Source organism: Nicotiana tomentosiformis, chromosome 5, assembly GCF_000390325.3.
Source record: "Nicotiana tomentosiformis chromosome 5, ASM39032v3, whole genome shotgun sequence".
Lineage (NCBI taxonomy): Eukaryota > Viridiplantae > Streptophyta > Magnoliopsida > Solanales > Solanaceae > Nicotiana > Nicotiana tomentosiformis.
In genome coordinates this window covers 95094057-95102585 of record NC_090816.1, presented here as the reverse complement: position 1 = coordinate 95102585, position 8529 = coordinate 95094057, and the positions used below count along the sequence as shown (strand labels likewise).

Below are 8529 nucleotides of genomic sequence, written 5' to 3'. Positions count from 1 at the left end.
AGAGTTATAATCCACAAACAATCATCAATACACCAAATCCATCAAACTCTAAAGAGAACTACTCCATAGATATGGAGAAATTCATCATAAATAAAATTAGAGTATAGGAAAACATAAATTCAATCCAAACTCGTGTCTTGAGTGAGGAAGGAATGATGAAATCATTGTGCTCGTGTTCTTCCAACTCCTCCTTAGCCTCCTTAGGTCGCATATGTGTCAAAAGTCTAGAAAATAACGTTTTTCATGTATTTATACTAAGTATGGTCGGGCCCAGATGAAATAACCTATTTCTAGCCGAAATAGGATATTTACTGTGTAAAAACTACACAGGCGCTGCATGGGGAGATGCACCATTCGGGGAATTAGTGGGGAAATCCATAGGGCGACGCATGGCGCGTGGCGGTAGTGCAAATTTCTCAAAGTACGGACCAAACTTCGATTTTTGACGTCCAAACTTGGTCCTCAACCCCCGAACATGACTCTTGCTCAATCCCTTGGGCTTTTACTCGGACTTCAAAGCTCCAAATCGCTCGAATTCATTCCATAACACCTACATATATCGCAATCATTCCTACAAGGCATAAAACACACAATAAGTGTAAAACACTACCAACTAAAGCTCAAAACAAGTAAAGTGCAGTGAATTAGAATGCAATAAGAGACTAAAACACGAGATTATAGCCTATCATCAACACCCCACAGTTAAACCATTGCTCGTCCTCGAGCAATCAAACTACACTTCACATAGAACATAACCTTTTTTCAACAACTCGCATAACTCATCACACCAAGTATATTTAAAACCGATTAAGCACAATATTGTAACATCCTAGCCTCAAATTTTGACTCAAAAGAACCACGTATTTTTCACAACCCGCTCACTTACTCTAACAAAGAGGTCAAGCATTACCTTTCCTTCACGAATTAAGTGCCATCACCCGACAATAGAGAGCAGTTCCACATACAATAAAATTTAAGAAGAAATAGGAACTCAAGATAGAAAGAATTCACTCACTCTCAGAAACAACATTCATATGCCACAAAAGATGTACCATAGGCTTGCCCGTAGTGTACTACTCTACTAATCGAGCCCATTCAGTCAAGGATCAAGTAGGACTTTATTTGGTTATAATGTAGGTTGCGGGATGGGTAGGATACATTTAGATATATTAGTGACTACACCTCCCTAAGTACTTTAATACATATAATTCATTGTTCAAAACCTCACACTTATGTCGAACAAAAACTCCACCTTCACATCAATATACATTAACTCCCTACTTCTTTAAGCACAATTACATCAAGTTACCACTATCAAGGAACATTTTTAACAATCATACATTTATTTTTTCTTTCTTTTCCAATTCAAGTGGCTCTTTCTTTTTCAAAACAATGCACCTTTCTCCTTAGTTCAATAGTTCCACTCAAAAGTCAAACCAACCACCCCACACTTCACTTTTACAAAGTTCATAACAAATTCAAGTGCTCACAAGGGGTAAACGATTCATATAGATAGTCAATTCAAATAAATAGTTAGGCTTGTAATGTGGTTGCCAAATAAACATGATTACAGGCTCAAAGGGGTTAACTACAATACATAACAATTAGGTGGGCAAAAGCATATATTTGGCTCAACAAAGAAATGCCTATCTCCCTTCTAAGACTGAATAAAACTACCATTTCGCTTTGCAAACACATGGGGCAAGTTTAGACATCAAATGCAATGCACAGAATAACACAAAATCTTACACACGCATGGCACATAACTCACTCAAGATTGGACTATCAAGACACTCTAGTCAAAGTAGTTAAGCAAAGTCAAGTTCATACAATTTAAGGTACTTATACAAAAGTCAAAAATAGAGCCTAAGCATCACAACTAAAGCACTTACTATTCCCAATGTATAATAAAGTTAAGACATATTTCCTTTAATTCATTTCATAGCACAAGGTTTCCTACTCCTAAAAAATAAAAACTAACTACACCCAGTTCAAACAAAACCCTTGGAAAAGAACCGTGGCACAAAGAAAAATTAAGGGGGAACTATTACACTACCTACAAAAGAAAATTGTTTTGTCGTTTTCTTTCATCTTTAATCCCTCAAGATACCCGTCGAATGATATCTATCATTTTCAATTATTATATTTTTTTTTCAATTTTTTCTCTATCTCTAACAGAACTAACATATATACATACAACATACAATTATCCCCCACCCCACACTTTAAGTTGTGGCATCTCCCCATGATACACAATTAAAAAGCATAAGGTAACGGAAAATTCCCGGAATATCTAGTCGGGGTCTGAGTCGAAGTCGGGCTCCATTCCTCGCCTTCGAACTAATGCGCACAGCTATGCCGATAGCTTCTTCTCAGCCTTTTTGGGGTACACCGCACACTTATCTTTCTCACTCACCGCAGTTTTCTCTTTCGAGCCCTTCACTTTCCATTCTACACTTGCAACTGGTTTTCTTTTTTTCACCACCTTTTCTACATCCATCTTAAATGTCACAGATACCTCACCCACTCTAAGCATGAGTTTTCTCTCATGTATATCCAATATAGCTCTATCCGTTGCTAAGAATGGTCTTTCTAGTATAAGGGGTACCTCCTTGTTTTCCTCCATTTTCACCACTATAAAATCCACATGAAATACAAACTTATCCACCCGAACTAACACATCTTCCACTATCCCCTCGGGTATCAAAGTCATTTGGTCTGCCATCTGCAAGGATATTGGTGCAGACCTTATCTCTCTGATCTCTTTCTCTAGTTTCCAATAAATAGATAGAGGCATTAGATTAATTAAGGCACTAGAATCACATAAAGACTTATCAAAAGTAATCGAGCCTAAAAAGCAACGTATAGTAAAACTGTAAGGCCACGTAAAATTTTACCTAAAACCCGGGGTTTCGTGGTGCCGAAGTGGACTTATGTGTTGACGATTGTAGAGGTTCAGCCTTTTTGGGTTAGTCAGTGCATTGGGGAGTTGAAGAAAAAAATTTGGAAGTTCAAAGCGGTTTTGCGGTCCAATCTGCGGTCGCAAAACTGATCTACGGACTGCAGATCTGCCACAGACTAAAGCAGAAACTGGAGCCAATTTTAGGACCATTTTGCAATCCATTATGCGGCCGCATAATAAATTTGCGGGTCACATAACCCACTGCAGATCCAACATGAAAATTTTCGGAGGGAAGTTTTGGGGCATATTATGCTACCGCAAAATAGGTCTGCGGACCGCAGACCGATCGCAAAGTCAGGCAGAAGTACCCAGTTTTGTAGGACCATTTTGCGGTCTATTTTACGGACTGCAGAAGTATTATGCGACCGCATATATACATCGGGGCTTCATTTTTTTTAATTTTTTACCCGGCCCTATTTCGATATATTAGAGTAAAGGGCCACATTTTAAGCAAAAATCTGATATTTCTAGTGTGAGGAAGTGCCATAGAGTGAAAGGGGAATTTCCTAAGCTTATTGTTCATGAACTCTTGTTCAAACGTGAAGAATTCACAAGAAACATTCACTAGGCCTTCATCCTAGAGGTAAGATTCTACTCCCTAGCCCTCAATTTCTTGATTTTACTGAAAATAGGTAATGAGAAAAGCAATTCTTGGGTGTGGTAGTCGTCCATTATGAATGAATGTACTATCAAAGGTTGGGGGAAGAATGTTGAGTTATATTGGGTAGACTTTGGGTAGTGGGATGGAGGAATCCACCATAGGAGAATCTTGAAATTATAATACCCATCTAATGTTTGATAAAATGCTCAAGTGAGCTGGAACCATAAACTCTCTCCTAATTTATGTTCAATTTTGCTATATTTCTAAATAGATTGAAGAGGCTAAGAATTACGGAACATTGTAGTAATTTAAAAAGCTCGAGGTGAGGTATGTTGGCTAAACTCGTCTCTTAGAATTAAACCCCACTATATCATTGTAAGTCCCAAGTTGTTCATTATGAATTTATTATTCTGAATAAGCCTTGTGTTGAAAGATATATGTTCAATATGTATTCCATTGTTCTTGTTATGTTATATTCTATTTGAAAATGTGCTCGAAGCATGGGTTGCATATCCAAATGTTATATCTTTAATGCGTGATTCAAATGAAGGCTATTATTCAAAATTGTGTAAGAAATCTCAAGGTGCTTAACATTCTTATTTTCTCAATATGTGGACTTAAAATTTTGAATATAAATGCTCTGTTGCTGATGATCCGTGATAATGTTCAAGTGTGAAATACGGCTAACGTGCCAAGAGTGACATTGTGTTATGGCCACTGGTGCCAATGAAATGAATAGTATATAAAATATAATGAAATGAGTTGTCAATCCTTTGAATAAATAAACACCCTGGGAGTGTCGTTAGTCACCGAGGAAGGGTAGGTTGAAATGACCTAACCCTGAAACTACACGGGCCGGTGTAGGAGCAAAGTGTGATTGTACCCCTTATGGGGATGAGATTTATATGATGAAAATATTCCCCTTTATTGGGATTAGATGATTTCTAGAAAAGGGTGATGTCGATCCACACGATATTGTGGTGAGACGGCCTAGCCGGTGGGGTCATGATTGGATGCTATGCCGCACACACGGTGGTGATTGTACTTGAGATTACGAGTTAAACAATGATTTAGACTGAGATAGTCACTGTGATTATGGTTGATGTCTTTGGGTGAGATGGCCTAGCCGATCGGGCTGTGATCGGACTCCGTGCTCAAGATCATGGTGGTATACCGGCGGTAAGATCTCCCAAACATAAAATATGGAAATTTATTTGAAAACTTGTCTTGCTCCTAATTTGATGTTTTGGTATTTTTTGAGGCTCCCATTGATTTTATGATTATCCATACTTGTGTTATCATTCATTCTATTGAGAGGGTGTTTAGTCATTCATACTAGTACTATTCCATATATACTAATGACCCTTTTGCCGTGGGTGCTGCATCTTTAATGGATGCTAGTGGTTCCGCAGCAAGTGGCATTGACCATTAATAGCAGTTCACCCACTTCTCAGCATATTTGGTGAGCCTCACTTCATTCGGGGTCGTATATCTTTTGTCCCACGTGTATTATGTTTTGAGGTATAGCTTGGGCCTTATTGCCGGTGCTATCCTATTATTTTGTTTCCGTAAAGGCTCCATAGACACAATGTGGATTGTATATGGGTGCTGGGAAAGTCAAACTAGCCTTTTTGTATTTGAATCACTTGTGCACTTTAACTATGATTGTGTATGTATTTTGAGACCATAAAGATGAAGCGATTAATGGTAATGGAATTACCATTGTTCATGGAATCCACCTAATGTTTAATTAATGATATAAATGTATATTCTCTTTATTTATGGGCGAGTTGGGTAGGAGGCATTGTAAAGGCTTGCTTGACTGGGGTATCTTGGTTGAGCGCCGGTCGCGCTCCCCCAAGGTCGGGGCATGACAAAAACTCCCTGGATCTCCACACTGTTATGGGAGTTTATTTTACAATATCACACTGCAATACTCTATGATCTTGACCACTGAGGTCTCTTCTACCTTCCTCTTATTTGTAAGGAGGTCCTTAAAATATTTAGCATAAGAAGGCATTTGTGAGAGCACTTAAACCTGTTTCAGCATATCCAAAAATCACTCAAATTGCTTGTCCAACTTTTCTCTATTTAATTTTTGGGGGAAAGGTAAAGAAGGCATATGTTGGCTTTCCTCTGGTTCCTCCCTTCTCTAAGTTTCTCCCTTCTTCTTTATCTTAGCTTTCATCTGGCCCTTCTTCTTTTTATCAACATCTTTATTCAACTACTCCCCACTTTCTTTTTCAACTTTCACATCATTTTGGATGGGAGTGGGATCTTTCAACACTTTCCCACTCCTCAAGGTTACATCATTCATTATTTCTTTGGGATTTCTCTCAGTATCAGCGGGGAGAGTTCCTGGAGCCCCTTTAGATAATATTGTTGCAAGTTTCCCAACTTGTCTCTCCAGGTTTCGAAAAGATATGCCCAATTCATTGATAGCTGCTCCATAGGCGTCCAACCTCTCTTCTGTCTTGATAATGAATGCCTTCATTAGATCTTCTAGACCAGGATGAATGGGCTGTTGAGGCTTAAATTGTTGCCTCTGCTGATTATGGTATGCTGGAGCTCCTTGTCCCTGGGCTCTATAGCTATTTTGTTGCCAAGCGTTCGCAGTAACTCCAGATAAACTCCATGAAATATCGGGATGCCTCTGACCCATTGCATTGCAATTGTAGTTTCCCACAACATTCACTTCCTCAGTTGAGGCTTGGCACTCATGCGTAGCATGTCCTCTTCCACATATATCAAAAGTTGCGTGAGCCTCACTTTGTATCGAGGCTAAGGTCAGCTTCCTTATATCTTTGGCCATAGCATCAAGATGTACCTACACAGATATGTTAGCATCAACATGGTGAACACCAGTCGATCTTATTCTTTCAGCACTCTCAGAGGGCCACTGGTTAGCATCTTCAGATAACTCATCAAGAATTATTATTATCTCCTCTGGATTCTTCTTCATCAAAGTGCCTCTAGCTGCATTGCTCAATGTTCTACGTAAGGCCGGTGTCAATCCATTCCAAAAGTCATATAGTTGCATCCAGAGTTCAATTATGCTATGTTGACACTTTTGAACAATATCCTTAAACCTCTCCCATGCTTCAAAAATAGTTTCCGTCTCATTCTGGCAGAAGTTAAGGATATTTCTTCTAAACTTGCCTGTTTTAGCTGAGGAGAAATATTTATCAAGGAATTTTTTGTTCATCTCCTCCCAAGTTCTAATTGATATCGTGGGCAAGTTTCGAAGCCACTATTTTGCATCATCTTTGAGTGTGAAGGGGAATTCCCTTAAGTACACCGCATCTTGTGACACACCATTGTATTGAAAGGTGTTCATAATCTCCTCGAAGTCCATTAGATGTATATTCGGATCTTTGTTCACCTTCCCTCTGAATACACAACAATTCTGAAGCGTTTGAAGCAACCCTTTCTTTAACTCCAAATTGTTTGCTGCAATTTGAAGTGGTCTAACACTTGATAAACCTTGGGTGTAGACCGGTCTAGCATAATCGCCAAGTGGTCTCCCATGCATGGGAGCTATATTTCTGAACTGGTCTGCACCCAAGGGTTGATTTTTAGCAATTCTTCGACCCCTATCTTCTTCATAGATAATTTGTGCATCTCTAATAGTTGCTTCCTCAGCATCCTGTGCAGCTTGTTCTCTTCATTAGGCTGCTTCTCTCGCAGTCAAATCTACATTATCCTCACCGTTTTCAGCTATAAGTTCTTTGGTTGAGAATTGCCCAACCTTTTTTGATGTCTCGGTGATATTTCTTTCCTTCCTCAACTATCGCAACTATTTTTCAATTTCTGGCTCGCATGGTAGCACTTTCTTTACAGAAGTTTGAGTCATGCACCAACCTCAACCCGGAACCTGCGCATAGTCAAATAACACCCAACGTAAAAAGGAAAAAATAAAAATAAAAAGAAAAATTCCTGAATTAGCACTACAAACTATTTAAAACACTATTGATTGCCAATCTCCGGCAACAACGCCAAAATTTGACGAGCGCAAAACACACACTTAAATTTTGCTCGCTAATCAAATATTGTATAGTACAATATCGTATCCATATGGATTTGATTTAAATAATATTCTTGTAGTTTCTAGCTTGATTGCTATTCAAGATAATCAAAAATTGAGATTTCTATAATTTCTAACTAAAATTAACTAAGAGTCTAAAGCTATTGACTAATGACAATCGAAAAAAAGATATGCAAGGAAGTTATCAGTGGGAGAAAATAGGGGTTGATACGATAGGTGCAAGATAATTGTTTGGGATCTAACTCGAGATAATTCACTTCTAATGTTCAAGTGAGTCTCTCGAATTCACTCAATTATTAGTTCAAATATTCAGTAAAAACTCCTCTCTCGATTAAGTCTTAACCTTACGAGATGAACCAATTTAAGCACGTGAAGATATGCAAGAATGCGTAATGGATTGTTCTTTAGGAAAACCTCTTTCGATTATTCTCTTAACTAGGTTTAATGAATGATTCAACTAGCCTTTTTCGATTACTAAGAACAATTAATGAACTCAACCAATAATATAATGCAAGGATATCACATGTTATGCCTTTCTCGATTACATGAACAAACGAATATAGATGCAATAATTAAATCATCCAAAAATGCTTCAATACATAAAACTAGAGTTATAATCAACAAACAATCATAAATACACCAAATCCATCAAACCCTAAAGAGAACTACTCCATAGATATGGAGAAATTCATCACAAATAAAATTAAAGTATAGGAAAACATAAATTCAATCCAAACTCGTGTCTTGAGTGAGGAAGGAATGATGAAATCCTTCTTCTTGTGTTATTCCAACTCCTCCTTAGCCTCCTTAGGTCGAATATGTGTCAAAAGTCCAGAAAATAATATTTTTCCATGTATTTATACCAAGTAGGGTCGAGCTCATAAAATTCACCTTTTTCTAGCCGAATTAGGATATTTACTC

General features: G+C 38.0%; 1 non-coding gene across 1 annotated transcript; it reads left to right on the top strand.

The window, feature by feature from the left end:
- The first annotated feature begins 6616 nt into the window (after positions 1–6616).
- LOC117275846 (small nucleolar RNA R71) lies at positions 6617–6720 on the top strand. The gene has a single exon (XR_004506067.1). It is a non-coding gene; the product is annotated as a small nucleolar RNA R71 (small nucleolar RNA).
- Positions 6721–8529: the final 1809 nt, after the last annotated feature.